The sequence below is a fragment of the Chiloscyllium plagiosum genome, unplaced genomic scaffold (genome assembly GCF_037043375.1).
Source record: "Chiloscyllium plagiosum isolate Xiang-an unplaced genomic scaffold, Cpla_swu_hap1 HiC_scaffold_27, whole genome shotgun sequence".
Classification (NCBI taxonomy): Eukaryota; Metazoa; Chordata; class Chondrichthyes; order Orectolobiformes; family Hemiscylliidae; genus Chiloscyllium; species Chiloscyllium plagiosum.
Genome location: NW_028270165.1, coordinates 43,581,750 through 43,605,159, shown reverse-complemented (window position 1 = coordinate 43,605,159; position 23,410 = coordinate 43,581,750). Strand labels below are relative to the sequence as shown.

Below are 23,410 nucleotides of genomic sequence, written 5' to 3'. Positions count from 1 at the left end.
ACTTATCCTGCCTCACGTAATAGTGTGAGAGAGCAGAGGAGTGAATGGGCTCTGCCTTCCACCAGCACAGCTTGCAAGTAGAAACGAAATGGTTCAATTATCCACCAGTGGAGAGAGCCCGGTCCCTGGGGAAGAGACAAACAGCAGCGTCCTGGGAGCAGGGACACAGATTGAGAAGCAGATGTTCCTGAAACTCTTCCCTACTTGCAATTATGGGAGCAATGCACAATGTATTTCGTATGGAGCAAGTCTCAGCTGCTTCAGGATGTGGCTGCATCTATGGCTGGTGGCTCGTTAGTCTGGGATATGATTCTAGCTTTGGGTCTTCGAGCATATGCAGCCGTGTGAGAGTTCCCGGGTGCCCAGCCCAGGCGAACCATCATTCCTTAAATTGACCTGAGCAAAAATGCCCGATGAATTTTCTCAAAAAACCGCTTCGTTAAATAAGATCGGACTGCCTGAACTAGGGACGGCGCAGAGCTGCCATTGCAGTGAACATGGCGAAGGCAAACATTTGTTGAAAGTGAAAACAAGTATTGCCGATTTTTCGCCCGCGCAATCCGAGTCTGAATGAATCCTCCACCCGTATTACGCTCAATTCTGAGGATGATACTTCAGGAAGCGCTGAACAGGTTAACGTGAATGGAATGTCAGCAATGAAGGGAGATTGGAAAGTTTGGGGCAACTCTCTTTGGAGAACAGAGGGCTGAAAGCTGGCCTGATTGAAGTTTTCCACGTCATGAGGGTTTTAAACAGAGGAAATAATGCAGTGAAAATGCTCCCAGGCCTGAAAGGATCGAGAACGATTTGGCAGAGATTTAAAGTCACCAGGAAAACAAGTAAAGGTGACATAAGGAAGACCGTTTTCGTACAGGGAGTGGGGTCAGTAAGTCACTGTCTGACAGTGACGAAGAGGCAGATTCAATGGACACAAAAGGGAATTCGGTGGGCATGTTCAATGTAACAATATGCAGATTTACAGGGAGAAGGCGACAGAATGAGATACTTAATTACATATTGTTTTAAACCAGCAGAGCTAAGGTGGGCTGCGTAGCCTCAGTCTGCGCTGTCACACATTTCGTGATTCTGAGTGAAATCGGAGTTGGACCAACAGAACGTAGGAAATTTGACAACGGGTATATTCTGCCCAACAAGATATTCCATCACAGCAATGAAGGTGTTTTGACGTCATTCTCGAAGGTACATGACGCAATGCAGATTCAAAACGGTGTATTGCTTTGAATCACGGAGTAATTTGTTGCCAGTTATTTAGTTGAGGTGAGGGGAGTTGCGCATTGGAACCTATCCAGTTGATAGGTCGAAGCCGTTTTCTCCTGTGTGATAGTCCCACCAGCACTCCAATTTGCTGTGCTTCCAGTCAGCAGATGCAGATCACTATCCCATACTGATACACGGGCCACGATGACCCAGCTGTGGTGACAAGCTTGTGAAGGTCTGAGTGCTCTTCTCCTGTTTTCTGTCGGCCTACTATGATCCCAATAATCAAACCTCTCTTCTCCGAGATAGGAATAAACTGATGAAGGTGAAACACATCAGTTGCGGTGTGTCCAATGCGCAGGAGGCCCTGCAGTAATTCCCCACGCTGTTTCACACAGCAGCATCCACTCGGTGAATTACGCTTGGCAAAAAAAAGATTGAACCAAATCAATGTCCACCATTGGATTTTACTGACACCGTTTATAAAATTCAGGCTCACCGTTAATGTGGAGAGGGGCCGTCAGACTGTAGTTCCCGCTCCTTCTGTTGAATAAAGATAGTTTTACCTGTGTCCAGTGAGAGGAATGGTTTTTGCTGTCGGTGGGAAACATTTCTATCTGAACTCGCTGTGACTCTGCTATGACAGAAGGAGCTGGGACCTCCTTATAGGTGGAAACACAAAGCTGGCAATTTCTAGATTATGTTGTAAAAATATCGGTATAATGTTATTCACACCGCGCAGTCACCAACTGAACGAAGCGGCTGTGTGTTTAAATCCCGTGATGAACAGTTTGTCTTTTACTTCTCCCATTGCGGGGAGCTGAGCATTTACCCAAACAATAGGCACACCACCTCCCTGACACAGTGTTCACAAATCAAACTGACTGCAAAGCTTCACGTGTGATCGAAAGTTTCCGCAAAGAAGATTTGGCTGAAGAGATGAACGGAGTGAAAGTGTTCCTTTCTTGATTTGGAATGTAAGAAGCTGATTTAAGTGAGCCTGACGTGATTTGAGCAAGCAACCTTCGGATCTGGGGTCAGAAGCGCTACCGCTGCGCTACCAGCTCACGGTGAGCCATGACTTCTCTTCATGCTGAAGGGAAGTGATAGCACTGCAATGATTTTCCGTTATGAGAAACAATGGAGATCAACAGTTCATGTCAGGTGTGTCTCTCACCCCTCTCTTTCTGTCTCTCGAAAAAAATTCCAACTCTCAATAAAAATCTGAAAGAACTGCGGATGCTGTATATCAGAAACAAAAAAACAGGAGTTGCCGGTGACCCTTCCACAGAACTGATGGTGATTGGGAAAATGTCGGTTTGTATGCAGGAGATATTGTGGGAGGAAGGCGGAGATCAGGACAGAGCCCAAAGCGAAGGAAGAACTGTTGGATAGAAAAAGGAGTTGATAACGATCTGCGTGGGAGGGTGAATAATTGTTAATGGAGACTGTTCGTGGCTAAGTAGTGTGGAATGACAGACTATGTAATAACAAGGCTTGGGTGTGTGTGGTAGGGGAGAGGACACTATGGAGTTCAGGCCATAGAATCATTGAATTCGAGATTGGGACCGGAGGGATGTATGGTCCCCAAGTGTAATATTCGGAGCTCTTCGTTCTACTGGTGCTGAGCTTCGCTGGGACAATACAGCAAACCTGAGACAGAGATGTTGGCCAGGGACAGGGTGGGGTCTTGAATTGGAAGGTCAGGACCTTTTTTGCGGGCAGAACCTAGATCTTCTGCGAAGCAGTCACCCAGTTTATGCTTCGTTTTCCCCAATGTCGATGAGTCCACATTGTGAGCAGCAAATGCAGTACACTGGGTTGTGGATAGTGCAGGTAAAGTGCCGCTTCACCTGGAAGGTAAGTTTTGTCCCTTGTATAGTGATGAGGGAATAGGTAAATGGACTGGTGTCACACATTCGCCAGTTGCAGGGGTAAATGCCAGTGGACTACTGGGGTGGGATTGGGGGTTGGGTTGATGGGAATGAAGGAAAAGTGGACCCAAGGCATAACTCCTGCCCATTTACCTATCTGCCAAATAGAGGAATTTGTTCACTGTGTACAAGGAAATATTCTAATTCACAATGTGGATGTACATATTGGAGAGGGTGCAAAACCTAAGGGCCAACAACCCCAATTCTATTAACATTAAAATAGTGATTGAAAATAATATATCAGATCTAAAAGTTGAAGTTCTAAATTGGAGGAAGATTCAGGTATTAAGCCAAATCTTTCAAAAGCTGATTGGCGGCAGATGTTCGCAGGTTAAGGAACTGCTGGAAAATGGGAAGCCTTCAGACATGAGATAACAAGAGTCCAGACACAATTTATTCCAGTTCGGATGAAAGGAAAGGCTGGTAGGTGTAGGGAATGCTGGATGACTAGAGAAAATGATATTTTGGTTAAGAAAAACAAGGAAGCATACGTCAGGTATAGACAGAGAGATCGAGTGAATCCTGAGACTATATAGGCAGTACGAGCATACTTAAGAGAGAAATAATGAGGGCAAAAAGGGGACATGAGATAGCTTTGGCAAATAGAGTTAAGGAGAATCCAAAGTATTTTTAAAAATACATTAAGGACAAAAAGGTAATAAGGGAGTGAATATTGCCCCTCAAAGATCAGCAAGGCGACCTTATGTGTGGAGCTGCAGTCGATGGAGGAGATGCTGAATGAATATTTTGCATTAGTGTTTACCGTGGAGAAGGGCATGGAAGATATAGACTGTGGGGAAAGAGACTGTGACATGTTGGAAAATGTTCACATTACCGAGGAGGTCTTGAAATGCATAAAAATGGATAAATCCCCAGGACCTGATCAGGTGTACCCTAGAACTCTGTGGGAAGCCAGGGAAATCATTGCTCGGCCTCTTACTGAGATATTTGTATCATCAATAGTAACAGGTGAGATGCCGGAGGACTAGAGGGTGGCTAACGTGGTGCCACTATTTAAGAAAGTGGAAATGAAAAGCAGGAAACACAAGACCAGAAAGCCTAACATCCGTGGGTGACAAGTTGTTGGAGAGAATCCTGGGAGATAGGATTACATGCATTTGGAAAAGCAAGAATTAATTAGCGATAGTCAGCATGGCTTTGTACGTGGATATTCATGTCTGACAAATTTGATTGAGTTTTCTGAAGAAGGAGTTTGATTCAGATAAATGCGAGGTTCTGCATGTTGGGAAAGCAAATCTTAACAGAACTTATGCACTTAATGGTAACGTCCTAAGGACTGTTGCTGAACAAAGAGATTTTGGAGTGCAGGTTCATAGCTCCTTGAAAGTGGAGTCACAGGTAGATAGGATAGTGAAGCAGGCGTTTGGTATGCTTTCGTTTATTTGTCAGAGTATTGAGTACAGGAGTTGGGCGGTCATGTTGCGACTGTACAGAACATTGGTTAGGCCACTGTTGGAATATTGCGTGCAATTCTGGTCTCCTTCCTATCGGAAAGATGTGAAACTTGAAAGGGTTCAGAAAAGATTTACAAGGAGGTTGCCAGGGTTGGTGGATCTGAGCTACAGGGAGAGGCTGAACAGTCTGGGGCTGTTTTCCTTGGAGCGTCAGAGGCTGAGGGTTGACCTTATAGAGGTTTACATAATTATGAGGGGCATGAATCGGACAAATAATCAAAGGCTTTTCCCTGGGATGGTGGAGTCCAGGACTAGAGGGCATAGGTTTAGAGTGAGAGAAGAAAGATATAAAAGGGCTCTAAGGAGCAACCTTTTCACGCAGAGGATGGTACGTGTATGGAATGAGATGCCAGAGGAAGTGGTGGAGGCTGGTACAATTGCAACATTTAAGAAGCATGTGGATGAATATATGAATAGGAAGGATTTGGGCTGGGTGCTGGCAGGTGGGATTAGATTGGGTTGGGATATCAGTTCGGCATGGACGGGTTGGACAGAAGGGCCTGCTTACATGCTCTACATCTCTATGACTCTAAGTAAGAAAGTGGATTGATGAAGGCAGAGCAGTGGACGTGATCTGTATTAACTTCAGGAAGGCAGTCAACAAGGTTCCTCATGGGAGACAGGTGAGCAAGGTTTTATCTCATGGAATATAGGGAGAACTAGTCATTTGGATACAGAACTGGCTCGAAGGCAGAAGACAGAGGGTGGTGATGGAGGGTTACTTATCAGACTGAAGGCCTGTGACCAGTGGTGTATAATAAGGATCGGTGCTGGGTCCACTAATTTTTGTAATTTATGCAAATGATGTGGATCTAAACATTGGAGGTATAGTTACCAAGTTTGTAGATGACACCAAAATTGGAGGTGTAGTGGATGCAAAGAAGATTACCTCAGATTACAACGGGATTTTGATCAGATGGGCCAATGAGCTGAGTGGCAGATTGAGATTAATTTCGATAAATGTGCGGTGCTGCATTTTGGAAAAGCATCACAGAACAGGTCTTTTCCACTTATTGGTAAGGTCCTCGGGAGTGTTGCTGAACAAAGAGACCTTGGAGTGCAGGTTGATAGCTCCTTAAAAATAGAGTCGCATGCAGATAGGATGGTGAAGTAGGCGTTTGTTATGCTTTGCTTTATTGTTCAGAGTATCGAGTAAAAACATTGAGAGCTCATGTTGCCACTGTACAGAACATTGGTCAGGACACTTTTGAAATATTGTATGTAATTTTGGTCTGCTTCCTATCGGAAAGATGTTGTGAAACTGGAAATGGTTCCAAAACGATTTACAAGGATGTTTCCAGGGTTGGAGGATTTGGCCTAAATGGCGTACTCCTCCTGTTACTATGAATCTGTAACCCTGCATTCACCATGAAAGGAGGGTTCCCATGGCACAGAGGAGGTTTTCTAGCCTAAAACTAAAGCCATTGCTTTGCTTGAACTACAACTGCTTGACTTGGAGGAGAGTAGGAGTTTGCAAAGTTTCCTCCGCTCCACATGTGCCTCAACTGCAGGGCAGCTGTCCGGCACGCCCTCCATTGTTGACGTCACAACGGGGATGCAGCCCTGTCAGTTTCAGAGTGAAACTCCCTCCCTCTGGGCAGCATCTTGGAGCAAAGAAATGTCACCCCCTTTCCATTCCCCATCCTCCGAGAGTGGGACAGGGGCAGGGAGGGGGAGATGGGGTGGATGAAACACTGTTCACTTGCAGCAACTGGAGTGAATCCAGGGAGGGAGCAGAGTCTCCAAAGGTGTTCAGCTACTCTTCTTGTCTCTTAAGAGCGTTTTCCTTGTGTATTCCTTCAGTTTGGCACGTTTACAGTTTGCACCCGAGAAAAGGATTACTTCTTTCCTAATGTTCACAGTTAAAAGGGTAATTTCTTATGGAACTGAGCAGCATTTAAAGGTTGGGGACATTGATATAAAACGTAGATGTATGATGCTTCATTTGGTGTATATCTGATATTGTTGGCTGTTGTAAAATTTTGTTTGCAATTATTATTCACCTTCTAATGTAGTAATGGAGTCACGTCCTTTTTTGTCATCATTTTTTATTTACTCCGACAGCAGGAACTCATTCAGTAACTTACCTGGCTCTTGTTTCTCAAGCAGCCTTGACATTTCATTTTCATGTCCTTGATTCAGCTCCATTTCCAGCACCTTTTTAGGCAGTTTATTCCATGCTATTGTCACTGAAATGAAGTTTTCCTCCAAACACACTTAAGGCTATCTGGTTGCATAAGTGTTTTCAGGTTTCTGTGTGCTGGATAATGTGTGATCAGCAGGCATCTGGCAATCTACAGGAATTGGCACCTTTGGAATGTTCATTTAACTGTACTGACCGTGATCACTTATTTTGTGATTTATTTTGCAGGAAGATGTGCAGAAAGAAATCTGAAAGCAAATGATCCATCAACTTCTGACACAGCCATTTGATTCATTGGGACTTGAATATCAGCAGCCATTCAAATCAAGAAGACATGATTGTTTTTGTTTGCTTGAAAGCTTTTGGACACTGGTGCGGCAGGAAGAATACTGAGACACCGAATAATGGAGATTCAGTGCGCTGACTGTGAAAAGTGCTTCAAACCATTTACTCAGCTTGGAGGAATCAAAATCTCACCCCTCACGGTGGAAAAGACTATGTCCCCGTTCTGTTTGTAATTTCAAATGCAAAGCAACACAAGGAAAGCTCCCCCAAAGGGGAAACCGTGGAAATGTGGGGATAGTGTGAAGGGATTCCCTTCCCCATCCCTGCTGGAAACCCACAGATGCATTCACACCGGGGAGAGGCCTTTCACCTACTCAGTGTGCAGGAAGGGGTTCAGTCGGATCTGCCATCTGCAGACGCACGAGTGGGTCCACAAGGGAGAGAAGCCATTCATGTGCCCCATGTACAGGAGAGGGTTCACTCAGTCAGTTGCACTGCTGACCCACCAGCGGGTCCACACTGGAGTGAGGCCATTCACCTGCTGTAAATGCCAGAAGGGCTTCACCTGCTCCTCCCACCTGCGGAGGCACCAGTGAGTTCACGTGTCATCGCAGGGGGAATTGAACGAGTCATGGCTGAATGCCACTGGGGGCTCCCAGGTTCGAATCCCGCTGCGGCAGATGGCAGAATTGGAATACAGTGAGTAATCTGGACTTCAGATTCTAAGGATGAAACCAGTTTCAGGGGAAAACACCCCATCTGATTCACTCTTGTCCTTTTTAGGGAAGCAGCCTGCCATTGTGGGAAAGGGTTCACTCAGTCGTCCCAGCTGCATGCTTTACCTGGCTGTACCAGGGATCGAGTTCCAAAGCAACATCTCAGCTGACCAATAATAAAGAGAGTGGGGGTGGGGGGAGTTGGGGAGTGTGTGCACTTTGAGCGTGAGCTTTTTTAAAAAAACTACTTTTTGTGAGCCTTTTTGCTGGGGAGATCTGAAGCTATAACAACATTGGGGCGATGTAGAAATTACCTGAACTTACTGCTAGGCTTAAATGCTTGTTGAAAGCCATGAGATCCAACAGGTTTTTGTTTTAAAGCTGCTCATTGCTTTCAGCTTCCAGCACTAAGTTTCCAATGTCATATCTCAGAAGGAGCAGTGAATGAGTAGCTAATATTGTCAGAAATTGTCAATTTTTCAGGACTGCAGGTTCATTGTTTCATTGGCATTGCAACGTTTACTGGCAACAGTGGGAGGTGTGGGCTGTATTCACTGGAAACAAAGTTTAAAAATCACACAAACACCAGGGTATAGTTCAACATTTGGAAGCACTAGGTTTTGTAACGCTGCTCCTTCATCAGGTAGCTGCGGAATAGGATCATAAGACACAGAATATATAGCAAAAATTATAGTGCCATGCAACATAAATGATATATTGAAGAAACCTAGATTGTTGTTAAGTCTTTCACTTTTAAAATCGGTTGCAGATTTCGGTTCGTTAATATGTAAATTCCAGAACTTCTTTTAAATCACATTCTCCAGGTAACATAATGTTTTATAAAAGGAGGTGACACCTCAGGTCAGACAACACATGAAAGCTGACAGGTGAAAGTATGTCTGTATCCCAATCTTGAGTCAGACGGGTTCTATTTCCAAATATATAATCCTGCAAATGCAAATTCACCCCAAAGACTGCTGTGTGTAAGTCATGCATAAGAGAGTGCGTGTGTGTGCGCGTGTGTGTGCTGGATAAAGTGTGTGTGTGATGGAATATAACATGTGAGAGAGTGTATGCGAGGCCGTGAGTGTGTGGGGTGTATTTGTGTATGTTTAAGAGAGAGCGTGTCTGTCAGGGAGGGTCTGCGCGAGCGTGCCAGTGTGTAAGAGTGTGTGTGAGAGAGAGAGAGTGTGTGTATCGTGTAGCTGGGTCTCCTGTAGTGTGACATGAACCCAAGGTCTCGGATGAGGCCATCCTGATGTGTTCCAAACTTGCCTATAAGCCTCTGCTCAGCCACTAGAAATGTTGGAGAGGACAAGGTGAAGAGCCTATGCCGGAAACGTTGATTGTCCTGCTCCTCGGATGCTTCCTGATCTGCTGTGCTTTACCAGCACCGCGCTCTGGACCCTAATCTCCAGCATCTGCAGTCATCACTTTCGCCCTGAAAGCGGCGAATATTCTATTCCTAGAATTTTAAATCTTTTCAAATATCCTCCCCTCACCCTAAACCTATACCCTCTAGCTTTGGAAAACCTCTACCCTTGGGTAAAGACAGAAACGTTGAGCAGCCAGACAAAATCCAAAAATAATAAAATGCACAGGCACAGGGAAAAGACATTTCAGCAAAAAAAAATGGCTTCGGCAATTTTCTCTCGTTTTCGCATTTGGACACTTAAAAATTTGTCATGATTTGGAGGTGTCAGTGTTGGGCTGGAGTGTATAAAGTTAATAATCACACAATACCAGGTTGTAGTCCAAAAGACTTGTTCGGAAGCTCTAGCTTTCTCCTCAAGGTCATAAATTCTGTCTTACGGTCTTATACTCCACAACTGCCTGACGCAGAAGCAGCGCTCCGACAGCTAGCGCTTTCAAAAACATTTGTTGGACTATAACCAGGTGTTGTGTGATTTTTAACTTTAAAATTTGTCATTAACAGCAGCATCGCGGCAGAGCATACTGAGCATGCTCCGCGGTGTCAGCAAGCACTGCGCATGTCCGCTGGTGTCAGCAAAGCATTGAGCATTCTCCTGGTTGAATGCAGAAATGGCGCGCGAGCTCCTTTCCATGGACCAATGGAGAATCTTGGAGGACCGGAAGGAGTTTGGTCGTCCAGCCAATTAGTCATTGTCGAAATGTGGAAGTTGGACCGTGAGCTCTGAAGCTGCTGCTGTTCCTTTCTCTCTTAATAATATTAAACCTCACCACAGACTGTAACTTCATTCCTCTGTCTAACATTTGTGAGTACAACTGTCATTTTCCCACCACTTTTTCCATTTTTTTTTTCATTCTGGGGTTCAATAGTTGTCTTGCAGCAACTGAAAGGAATGAGTGAATCGAGAGAGGGGGCGGGTTGTGGAAAAGTTGATCCAGGTCTGTTTCTCAATTTGCAAACACATGGCAAACGCAGTGCCACAATGTGAAGTTACAGCTTTTGATGTGTAAAAAATCAGATATGAGGTGCATTATTTAAATGGTGATATGTTGAGATGTGGTGAAATGAGGACTGTAGATGCTAGAGATCAGAGTTGAAACGTGTGGCGCTAAAAAGGACAGTAGGTCAGGCAGCAACTGAGGAGAATGAGAGTCGACGTTTTGGGCACGAGCTCTTCAACAGGAATGATGTGTGGATGGATAAAGGGTACTCAGCGTCCTTCGAAACAAGTCAATGCCAGTTGCCAGACGGGCGCCGCAAGCAATGAGCAAAGCAAGTGATATATTAGCCAGAGGAATTGAGTGCAGAAGTGTGGATGTCTTCTTGCAGTTAGCTCGGTCGTTGAATGTACTCAAGGCTGAGATCATTTGACTTTGAAGAACAAAGAAGTGGATGGTTATGGGGGAAGGCAACAAAATGGTTGTAATACCAGTATAGAACAGTTACAGAGTCATACAGCACAGAAACAGACCATTCAGTGCAACTTGTCCATGCTGATTGTGTTCTGAAACTAAACTAGTCTCACCTGCCAGTGATTGGTACATATCCTTCCGAACCTTTCCTATCCATGTGCTTATCCAAATGTCTTTTAAACATTGTAATTATAACTACATCCACCAGCTCCTCTTGGCATGATTCCACACACGAACCACTGTTTGTCTTAAAACAAAATGATGCCGTCATATTTTTAAAAAATATTTCTCCTCTCATCTTCAAAATTTGCTCCCTATTCTTGAAACGCCAACCCTAGGGAAAGAATACGTGCCATTCACCTCATCTATACCCCTCATGATTTTATAATCCTCTCCAAGGTCACCTCTCAACCTCTGATGCTCCAGTGATAAAAAGTTCCAGCTTATCTACCTAGATTCCGGCATATTCATATCCAGCTATGAACTGCTCAGTGCTGGTGCCAGCTGGAAAGACCAAATGACCTATTCCACTCCCAACTCTCACACTCTGTGTGTAGGACAGCAAGAGAACATACGACATTGGTGCAGAAAGTAGGCAATTCGGCCCATCAGGTCTGTTCCACTATTCAATTACGGCTGATACATTTCTCAAATCCATTTTGAAATTTGGGTTTTGGAAATGCAAATCAAGGCAGGATCTACAGTTTACGGGAATTGTTCAATAAAGATACCTTGGAATGTAAGTTCATAGTTTCCTCAAAGTGGAGTTGCAGGTAGACAGGATAGCGAAGAAGGTGTTTGGTATGCTTGCCTTTATAGGTCAGTGCATTTCAGTACAGAAATTGGGAGGTCATGTTGCGGCTGTAAAGGATGATGATTTGGCCACTTTTGGAATATTGCGTTCAGTTCTGATTTCGCTGCTACAGGAAAAGTGTTGTGAATGTGTGAAAGGGTTTGGCAAAGATTTACAAGGCTATTGCCAGAGTTGGAGTGTTTGAGCGATTATGGACAGGCTGAATAGGCTGGGGCTGTTTTCCCTGGAACATTGGAGGCTGAGGAGTGACTTTATAGAAGTTCATAAGGAGCATGGATGGTGTGAATAGCCAAAATCTTTTCCCCAGAGTAGGGGAGTCCAAAACTAGACGGTATAGGTTTAAGGTGAGAGGGCAAAGATTCAAAAGGAACCTTATGGGCAACTTTCTCACGCAGAGGGTGCTGAGTGTATGGAATGAGCTGCCAGATAATGGTGGAGGCTGGTGTAATTACAGCATTTTAAAAGACGTCTGGTAGTAGGGAGAATTGAGAGGGATATTGGCGAAGTGCTGGCAAATGGGACTGTGTTAATTTAGGATATCTGGTCAGCACAGACAATTTGGACTGAAGGAAAGCAGTGAGTTTCAGAAAGTGTCATTGTGAAGACTGGACTTTCAGAGCAGCTTTCAAAGTTGTTTTATCCTTACTGGGATCATGATGGGATTTGAATTTTCGTTCTCAGAAGACCTAGATCTCTGGGTTACTTAACCAGTATCACTAGATCACAATCTTCACTTCAGTCACAATTTTCTGCTGAATATTTTCCTTTATTCATTCATAGGATGTGGCACTTTATCTCCCAGAAAAACCAAGTGCCATTTCAGAGGGCAATTACGAGTTAACCACATTACTGTGGATTAAGAGTGACACAATCGCCTAACTGGATAAGGACTAAAGATTTCCTTCCTTCACAAGATAGGTCCTTATATCAATTGCTAAGATCAACAAAGCAGCGATAAGCTTTATATTCCAGATATATTAATTGATTTCAAAGTGCATCGGGGACAAAGCAGCATCAATTTGAAACTCCAGATGTTAAATCCAGTAACAATGCCAAAATGCCACCAACTCTGTACAATCTCTAATTTTCCAACACTGACTGGCCTGTAGTTGCCAGTTGTATCCTTTCCCCCTTTATTACTTACTATTCAATTCAGCCCATTGAATCAATTCTGCCATTTATTCACATCACGTTTGCTCTGGTAAGCATCAACTCCACTTCCCTGCCATTTCCCCATAATCCTTAATTCCCTCACTGGTTTAAACAAAAATCTGACAGCCTTAAATGTACTTAATGACCCAAGCTCAACAACACTCTGTAGTAACATGTTCCACAGATTTACTGCCCTCAGTAACAATTCCTGTCTGTCTTCAACATGCAATCCCTCATTTGCAGGTTATTCCCTTCTCCACATCAACCCCGTCAAGTATCCTCAGAATCTTTTATGTGAAAATAAGGTTACCTCTAAATCTTCTAACTTCGAGTAAGTACAGGCCCAACCTATTCACTTCTCTTCATGTGATATTCTTTTCATCCTGGTCAACTTTCTCTGAACTGCCTCCAAAGCCAGTATATCTTTCCTTAGGTAAATGACCCTCCCAGTGCTCAGTTGTGGCTTGACTGGTGCCTGACATAGGTTCACTATAACCTCCCTACGTTTATACTCTATTTAAAGGCCAACCTCCCATTTGCCTTCCCTATTATTCACTGAACTTGGCTGAAGAGATGCATGGAAATGGGCTTCCAAATCCCTCTATTCAACAGCTTTATCCATTTAACATTCAACGCTTTTCCTCCTGCCAAAGTGCACAACCTCATTTCCCCACATTCTATTCCATCTGCCAAGGGTTTGCTCATTTGCTTAATCTGTCTATATCCCTCTGCAGATATTTCATGTCATTCTCACCACCTGCCGTCCCATCAACCATCTTTTCTGCAATCTTGGCAATAGTGCATTCACTTTACTTATCCAAGGAATTCATATGCATTTTGTAAATAATTTTGGCCCCTGTGGCAGTCTACTAGTTACAATTTGCTATCCTGAACATGCCCCTTATCCTAATTGTATCATTGGTCAGCCAATCCTCTGTCCATGCCTCTTTGCTTATTATTTCATGAGATGTGAATATCATTGGCTTTGCCAAAAACCCTTCCCAAACTGTCCTTGAAAAAGTGGTGCTGAACTGCCTCTTAAATTGCTTCACAATTATGATTTGGTCTGCACTAATGTTCAGGAGCGAATTCCAGGATTTTGATAAATAACAAAGAAGCAATGCGATATATTTCACAGTTGGAATGCTGTGTTTGCACTTACCTGCTCTTGGTGGTTGAGGTGGTGGTTGGAAGGTGCTTTTGAAGAGCCACCACTTAATCAAGCCAGACTGATAGATTGTGGCCAGAGATTCTGCTTTTTGACTTTCTTCATCAATCTACATTCTTTCCAGCCACGTTTTTAGTCTCAAACTGCCACAGAATGCCTCCTGTTATAGCTTCAGTCAACGATAATAACATGACAATTCTTGGGATGATTTTTCACACCTGAGTGCAACATAAATACAGATCATTGTTTCCAGCTTTGGTGCAACAAAAAAACAGCAAATTGGTGGATAATTACAGTTAGTGCAAACAAAGCTAGCGATCGATAAAGATTAACCCTGTTTACCTCAATGGCCAAATTACATTTTGAAAACTAAGCACACTCAGACAACATGTCAAAGAGGAGTGAAATGATTGCTTTTGGTCACTGCCACCATTATCCGAAAATCAGGTTGAAAGGATTCTTAAAAGGTGGGCAAAGAATTGGAGTGGTATAACACTTCAGACACCGCAAAGTGTAAGACCACTTTCTAGTGGAAGAAAAGGACATTTCTTATTTCTAGAAGAACGGGGAAACAAACGGGGAATACATCTGAATTGGGAGCTCTTTCTTATTAAGGATGTTCCTTCACCACAGTCTTGGTTTAGAGCATAAGTTCTTCATCAGGAATGAAGGTTGGTCCAAGGGGGCTGAGAGATAATTGGGAAGGGGATGGGGATGAAGGGGAGGTAGCTGTGAATGAAATAGGTCGATGGAGGTGGGGAGAGATCAGGAGAGGTAAGACAGGAGGGTGGAGCGAATAGGTGGGAAGCAAGATAAAAAGGTAGGACAGATCAAGAGGCCAATGCCGAGTTGGATGGTTGGATCTGGGACAAGGCACGTGGTGTGGGGAAATATGGAAGGTGATGAAATCAACATTGATCCCATGTAGTTGATGGGTCCCATGGCGGAAGATGAAGTGTTCTTCCTACACGCGTCATTTAGCTAGATCTTGTAGGGGATGCGGCCCAGGACTTGCATGCCGTTGACGGACTGGGAGGGGGAGTTAAAGTATTCAGCCACAGGACGGTGGGGTCGTTTAGTTTTGGAGTCCTGGAGATGCTCCCTGAAATGTTCTGCAAGTTGGCATCCAGTCTCCCCAATGTGGCAGAACAATGGACATATAAATAAGTCTTATAAACAAATTGTATAAATTTTAGCATGCCAGAGTTATTATCTTCAATTAAGTTGAAGAAAATTTTAATTAAATTGGGTGACTGCATGAAACGGTTTGTTGGTCAGGCTCAACTCATCACCTTCAAATGAGACAATGCCATTGATTGCGGTGAACTGCTCTTTTTGCTATAAAATCACAAGTTATTGATTTATTTTCACAACTTACTGGTATTCACACCTGCACATTCAATGTCATCTTCTGACATCAGAAATGAAATTACACCATTCATTTTGACTTACAATATTCGAACAAATAATTTACTAGCACACAGTGAATACAAAGTCTGATTAATATGAAATTAAATTTGACCAAAGAAATATAAAATCAAGATGGGAGATAACAAATGGGGGAAGGGCAGAAGGCAAGAAATGCAGCATCATCGAAGGTGCTCCTTCAGGGAGTGTATTTTACGAACTACAACTGCTAAATATAAACAAACACTCTGACATGATCCTCCGGTTTTAACGTAAACCATATCCCCATACAGTAGATGCCATTTAAATAAGTTAATAGATACAAGCCTTGAGCAAATTCACCCTCCAGCTGGGCCCCCGGCTTCTATGAGCTCGGACCTTCCTCCAGCTCCAGGGGGTTGTTGAGCTCCTGGGCTCCAGCTGCCACTGCCACTCCTCCACTGAAGAAGCTTTGGGAAGCAGATGCAAAGGCAAGATACAGAACACAACACCTTTGCCAAGGAAAGCAGCTTATGGAGACATTGAGCAATAGCATCACATGGTTTTGACCCATCGACCTCTGGGTTATGTGCCCAGCACACTCAGGCAGCACTACTCTACTTCTATGCTTCCAGAAGCTGGATTGTGGATCAGTTTAAAGTAGATCCTATGTCTCTGATAACATCGCTGCACAAGGCAGTGAAGAAAGGTTTAGGCACACTGACCTTCATCAGTTCGGGAATTGAGTATAGATGTTGGGAAGTTATAGTGTAGTTACACAGGACGTTGATGAGGCTGCACCTGGAATATTGTGATCAGTTTTGGTCCCCATGGTGTTCTGACTTCTGACTTCTTCAACTCTGGGTTTGTGTTGAACTTGATGGGATACTTGTCCAACTCAGCATGTTTAAACAGTATCGCTCGGAGGGATTCATTTGAAACATTTGAGGAGGTGAGCTCAACAAGATTGAACTATTCAAAGTTACTTGGACTCTATTTTAAACTTACATCAGGACCAGTAGTCAGAGACACGTACAGCATGTAAACAGACCCTTCGGTCCAACTTGTCCATGCTGACCTGAAATCCTAAATTAATCTAGTGGCTCATTGTGCAACCTCACAGCGCAGGGGACCCAGGTTTAATTCCAGACTTGGGTGGCTGTCTGTGAGGAGTTTGCATATTCTCCCAGTGTCTGCATGGGTTTTCTCTGGGTGGTCCTCTTTTCTACCATAAACCAAAGATGTGCAGGTCATGTGGATTGGCCATGCTTAATTGCCCATAGAGTTAGGTACATTAGTCAGAGGGAAATGGGTCTGGGTGCATTACTCTTCGGAGGGTCGGTGTGGACTTGTTGGGACAAATGGCCTGTTTCCACACTGATGCTAATCGCATCTGCAATTTTTTTGACTCGAACGAATGGCAGAGTAGACTCGATGGGCCGAATGGCCTAACTTCTGCTCCGATGATCTTGCGGTCTTAGGTCTCTCTGGATCATTTCATTGGCAATGTGCAGTCCCGGGCCCAATGAGCAGCAGTGTCCTCTGAAAGCAAAGCTCATAGGATCGTAGAACTCCTACAGTGTGGAAACAGGTCCTTCAGCCCAACACATCTGCACTGATCCTCCGAAGAGTAACCCAGTCAGATCTATTTTCCTACCCTCCACAAATTGAACACAGACCCCCAAGGTGGAATTGATCCTGGGTTTCTAGTGCCATGAGGCAACAGTGCTAAGCACTGAGTCACCGTGACGCCCCTGAGCCACCGTGTGGTTGTGGTTGTGGGGGGTGGGAGAGGCAATTGCAGTCCAGCAGAAAACAAAAACACCTCACCTACTCTCCCACTGCACCCACTGTCAGAACTGGCAGGAGGTTCAGTCCATTGGGTGACCCAAGGCAGAACACCGGTGGGATGTGATTGCTGGGAGCGTTGGTGCCCCCGCTGGTGCTTCCGCAAGTTGCAGGAAAACATGAACCACTTCCCACACTCGGGCCAGCTGAAGGGCCTCTCCCCTCTGTGGACACACTGATGCTTCAGCAAGGCGAAGGAGCAGGTAAAGCCCTTCTCGCACTCGGGGCAGGAAAATGGCTTCTCCCCAGTGTTGACTGATTGGTGGCTTAGCAGGGCTGAGGAACTGCTGAAGGCATTCCTTCACTTAGGGCAACTGAACGACCTCTCCCCCATGTGGACCCACCAGTGGGCCAGCAGGCCAGAGGAAAGAGCAAATCCCTTCCTGCACTCGGGACAGAAGAACGGCCTCTCCTCGGTGTGGACCCACTGGTGTCTCAGCAGGTGGGAAGAACTGCTGAAAACCATCTCGCACTCAGGGCAGGAGGACAGCCGTTCCAGGTGTGGACCAACTGGTCCGTTAGCAGGGCAGAGGAATCACTAAAGGCCTTCCCGCACTCAGGTCAGCAGAAGGGCCTCTATCTTCTGTGGATCCATTGGTGCTTCAGAACCCTTTCAAATTTCACAATATCCTTCTGATAGGAGGGAGACCAGAATTGCACACAATATTCCAAAAGTATTCCACAATATTCCAATGTCCTGTACAGCCACAAAATAACTTCCCAACTACAACACTCAGTCAGAGGATTGGGAAAGTTTTCAAAACCTACAAAATAACATCGGAAAGAATGGAGGGACAAACTGAATTTTTGAGAGTCAGCTTGGAAGCATCACTGAGAAATCGGCGGACTGGGTCTATTGGGTACCCGTTCTCCTTAAATACACTATATACGTATTTCTCTTGTGCTCTTCGTAGTTTCTCTGTGCTGCAGTGTGTAATGGCTCGTTGAAATAATGTCCTGATGCAGCCTCGTTTGTGGGTGTTGGGATGATTGCTTCTGCGGTTAAGTACTTGGTTTGTGTGTGTTGTTTTTCTGTAGACGCCAGTTTGAAATTCCCCATTGACTGTTCGCTCTACTGTGACATCTAGGAATGACACTTTGTTGTTGTTCTCCTCCTCTTCAAACCAGGAGCCCCCCTCAGGCCATAGTCTCACTACTTGGAACACCAATATACAGACTAGTCAAAGGCCTCCACTGAAGACTAAAACACCAAGTCGAAGATTCACGCCACTCCAGTTACTCCATCCAAGAATTCTTGAGTACCAAAGACACCAAGGTAGAAGAGGATAGTATAATGTTGTCCTTTGACATACAGCCCTGTTCACATCCATTAACATCAACGTCGCCAAAGAAAACTGAAGACACTACTGGAAGAACCAAAGACACAAACACCAAACAGCACCAACTTCATCAGCAAAGATAACACTGGAGCTGCGGAGCTGTACCTTACCACCCACTTCATATTCAGTAACAAGACTTTCAAACAGATCAACGGAACACCCATGAAACCACCAGCATCAGGATTCCTCGCAGAAGCAATAATGCAGAGACTCGAACAAACAGCCCTTCCAACGATCCAAACCAAACGTTGGGTCCGCCACAGTGATGATACTTTTGTCAGCACAAAATGAAACAAATTAGAGGAAACCGACAACACCATCAACAGTATCCTTACTGGCATAAAATTCACAAAAGAGGAGAACAACAACAAAGTGCCATTTCGAGATGTCACAGTAGAGCGAACAGTCAATGGTAAATTCAAAACAGCCTCGACAGGAAAACAACGCACGCGAACCAAGAACTTAACGACAGAAGCAATCATCCATACACATACAAACAAATCTGCATCAGAACACTATTCCAACGAGCCACGAAACACTGCAGCACCCAGGCACTATGAAGATCAATAAATAACTGTACAGCGCATTTAGGAAGAATGGTTAGCCAATAGTCACGCTGAAAATGGCTTCCCTGGCCGGGAATCGAACCCGGGCCGCAGCGGTGAGAGCGCCGAATCCTAACCACTAGACCACCAGGGACACACGGATGCACGCTCGTATGCTCTACTGAAAATTGCTTCGCTGCCCGGGAATCGAACACGGGCCGTGGGGGTCAGAAGACTTCCACCTTTACATCCACCAATGCCATTTTTTGTATCCATGGCTCCCGATGCGATCTCTACAATATTAGGGAGACTGGAGGGTCAAGTCACATCTCCGGGACACCCGCACCAATCAACCCCGTGGTTCAACATTTCAACCCCCCTCCCACTCTCCCGAGGACATGCAGGTCCTGGGCCTCCTTCACCGCCCCTCCCTCCCTACCCGACGCCTGGAGGAAGAACGCCTCATCTTCCGCCTCGGAGCACTTCAATCCCAGGGCATCATTGTGGACTTCACCAGTTTCCTCATTTCCCCTCCCCCCATCTTAGCTCAGTTCCAACCTTCCAGCTCAGCACTGACCTCATGACCTGTCCTACCTGTCAATCGACCTTCCCACCTATCCGCTAAACCCTCCTCTCTGACCTGGCACCTCCATCCCCACCACCACTCACCTATTTTACTCTTTGCTACCTTCGCCTCAGCACACACCCCACCCCAATTTAACTCTCCACCCTGGAGGCGTCCTGCCTCTATTCCTGATGAAGGGCTTTTGCCCGAAACGTCGATTTTCCTGCTGTCTATCCTGCTGTGCTTTTCCAGCACCATTCTGATCTAAACTCTGGCTTCCAGCATCTCCAGTCCTCACTTTTACCGACCCAATAAACCCAGTCTGCCGATTTCTCATCAACAAATTGACACAAGCTGAAACAGCGTACGCAGAAACCCAAGCTACATTACCTTACATTAAATACATCTGTTAAATGATGTCCAGACAACTCAACCCTCTCACCATCATGGTAGCCCACAAACCTACCAACACACTTGAACAGCAGTTAATGAACCTGGAATATCCGATACAACCAAGCAGCAAACGAATGTTATTTACAAAATACCATCCAAGTAAACAAAAACATGAACTCTGCCGCACAGTTCTCTGTGGCAAGAAATGCTGGGATGAGATAAGGAAGATATTTTCAGCCAAAACGAATCGACACTGACTGGACAGCAATTTACAATCACCCCTGTCAGCCCAGAGGATGGAAGGTCCGAAGGGATGAACAGTTTTCTTATTTTCAGAAGATTCACAAATAGGAGACTGGGTTTTGGTGTTTGTTTCCTTTCCACTCCCAGGAGCATTGGTTAGGGCGGTGAGTTGGGGAAAGTGAAATGTGCCCGTGAGCAGCGTGTGGGGCTCTTTCAGCTTCCCCTCCACTGACAGCGCTGTGACTTGTCTCTGATGTTCTCAGGGACACTTACTGACGCGAGACAGTGAAAAGAGTCTCGTTCCTGCAGATCAGGAATTCAAACCGGCTTCAGGACAATGAGAAAGATTAATTGGGGTGTGTGAAGAAGCTGTGAGCTGCATTGCAAACAGGTAGCTGGAGTCAGATGCGTCATCCATTGCGCCCCCGGCCCTGTACGTACCTGACACCGCCATGCTGCAGAATTTTGACCTTAACACGGACATGCGCAGCAATGGGAACATTCACAAGGTGAACAGCCAAAGATAATCACCGTCACTGTGAGCAAAGAATGCAGTTCACTAGGTTGTGGCAAATGTGCAGGTAAACTGCTGCTTTACCTGGAAGGTATGTTCGAGTCCTTGGATATTCAGGAGGGAGCAGGTAAATGGGCAGGTGTTACACATTCGGCGGTTGCAGGGGAAAGTGCCTTGAGACAATGGGAGGCGAGTGTGGGGTGTTGCGAGTGAAGGAAGAGTGGCCCCGAGATGTAACCCTGCCAATTTACCTCCTCTCATATATAAATCCGTGAAGTTGAAAGAACATTCCATAGAATGATTCAGTACCACGTGACTCATGAACTAATTAGTATTCATGTTGCGGGGCCAACATCATTATTGTGTCATATCAGCTGCAGGCCATCATCGGGGGAAGGGGCACTATGATGTCATGGTGAGACTGGAAGCCCCAGGGACAGTTTATCAAATAAACCTCCCGCTGGGTCAGGGCAACCCTGCATCGGGAAGCACTGGGATGGCCAACCACCACCAGTTAACATGGGGAACACATCTCCACATTACGCAGCCTCGAGACAAACTTCCCGTCCTGCCACTTAAAGTTCAAGAGCACTCAAACCGAAATTCCCCAGGTAAGTTTGGAAGAATTTCTTGCAGGTGTTCGCTAAATATATCTATGAGAACTTTGTAAAGTGTGAACGTTGCGAGTGTTGAAATCTTTTGCACTTGAGCGAAATCACAGTTCGAAAAAATAGAATGTGGGAATTTAGACAGAATTTATATTTGCACGACGGCGATATGTCTGCGGGTGCGTGATGGGAGCATCACCAAGAACGGAAACTATCTCTCCTGTTCAGTCAATGTCCACTTTACCAGCTTTCCCGTATAACGGCGCATTGTTCTGCACCTCGCCTTCTCATCTCTTTCCAAAAAAACTTCGACATAAATATTTCACATTGATATACAGGCCCAATGTGCACAGTTGAGATGACACACTCGTGGAGGTCTGTGGGGTCTTCACCTATTTTCTGTATCCTGTGTTGAGGAGGGCAATGCTTGTAACTGGTCACTCTGGTGTTAGAGAAAAGTTTAGAAACTAAATGGTTCAACTTTCTGCCAGTAGAGAGGGCCTGGGACAAACAGAAGCAGGGAGACAGAATGAGAAGCAGCTGTTCTGGAAACTCTTTGCCGCTTGCAATTCTCAGAGCAATGTCAAATGTATTTCACACTGAGCAAGACTCAGCTGGTTGTAGAGGTAGAGCGGGGGTGTGGTGTTGGTCTCTGGGTATGATTCCCGCTTTGGGTTTTCGACTCCGCAGGCTTGCAAAAGATCCATGGCTCGAATCTCGGCGCGAGCCCGCGTTTCCTGGTTTGTGCAAGAGTGCCTTGTTAATTTTCTCAAAAAGCACCTTCGCTAAACCAGGTTGGGCTGCTTGAAATACAAATTGAGCAGAAAGCAGGGAAGTGAAATGATGGAATATTGCGTTGACGCCAGTGGTGCCATGTTTAAGGAATGTCAGCGATGAGGTTAGATTGAAAAATTAGGACAGCTCTCCTCGGAGAACAGAAGTTCGAAATCTGGCCTGATTGAAGCTTTCCGAGTCTTGCGGGGTCCAGACAGAGAAAGTAATGCAGTTAAAATGCTCCCACACCTGAAAGGATCGGCAATGATTCGGCAGAGTTTTAATGTCATCAGGAAAAGAACTAAAAGTGACATTAGGAAGGGTGTGGTTAGGGTCAGCAAATCCCCTGACATTGGCAAAGAGGCAGAATCAATAGACGCATAAGGGAACGCGGTGGTCATGTTTAAAGCAACTATATGCAGAAATACACGGAGAAGGCAAGCGAATGATACGAATAGAGACGCATGTTTACTTACTGTGTCGAACCAGCAGAGCGAAGGTGGGCCGCATGGCGTCCGTCTGCGCTGTGACACACGCTGTGATTCAGAATGAAATCACAGTTCGACCAACAGAATGTGGGAAGTGAGGAAAAAGTTTATATTTACACAGCCTCCATACGTCTGCGCATCAGCATATTACATGACGGCAGTGGAGGTCTTTGACATCAGTCTTGAACGTGCATGCCGCGTGCCAAGGACCTGTGGAAAACGGGAGCGTGCTGGGCGCATAACCCAGCGGTCGATGGATTGAAACCATCCTCTGCTGTTGCTCCATGTCTCCTTGAGCAGCTTCCATTTGTAATGGTACTGTGCTCTGTTCTGTATCTTGCCTCTGCACCTACTTTCTGAGTGTCTGAATGCCCCGTATCATACCGATACACTCGCGAGCCTCACACGGTTCAAGTAACATGCTTTTTGGAGGTCTGAGTGATCTTCTCCTGTTCTTCGTCGGTTTCCTATTAACTGAACCGCAAAACCACTTCTCTGAGATGCCAATGAGATGATAAAGTTGAAACGCATGCCTTGCGGTTTTGTCCATTCCCCGCAGTAATTCGCCACGCCGGTTCCGACGTGAATGACAAGACGATCAGCATGTCAGAAACCGCATCACGACTCAGACACAGTCCCTTACTATTCGGACAGATATCACCGATTGTGAATAACCTCAGAGAGAGAGACAAGTGACAAACAGTCGCCGGGACTCGATGGGCTGAACCGCCTCTGTCGGCGGGAGAATGATGCTAAGCGTTTATGCCGTCCCACTGCCGGTCTCTGGGACAGACAGACTGAGGGAGCAACAACGTTCATTTTTAAACGTCCCTTCCGTGTTGGACTGCCTGCAGTCCCTCAGCTCAGGGCCGTGGGGATGACTCTCAGTGAGTGAAAGTTTCACTCGGATTCTCTTCATCTGGGGCACTTGGGGCTCAGATGTTAACTGCTGCGCAG

The 23,410-nt window shown here is 45.4% G+C and overlaps 1 non-coding gene across 1 annotated transcript; it reads right to left on the bottom strand.

Annotated features, from left to right (window-relative positions):
• Window positions 1–18,950: 18,950 nt before the first annotated feature.
• trnae-cuc (transfer RNA glutamic acid (anticodon CUC)) lies at window positions 18,951–19,022 on the bottom strand. Its single transcript has one exon. It is a non-coding gene; the product is annotated as a tRNA-Glu (tRNA).
• Between the last annotated feature and the right edge of the window lie 4,388 nt (window positions 19,023–23,410).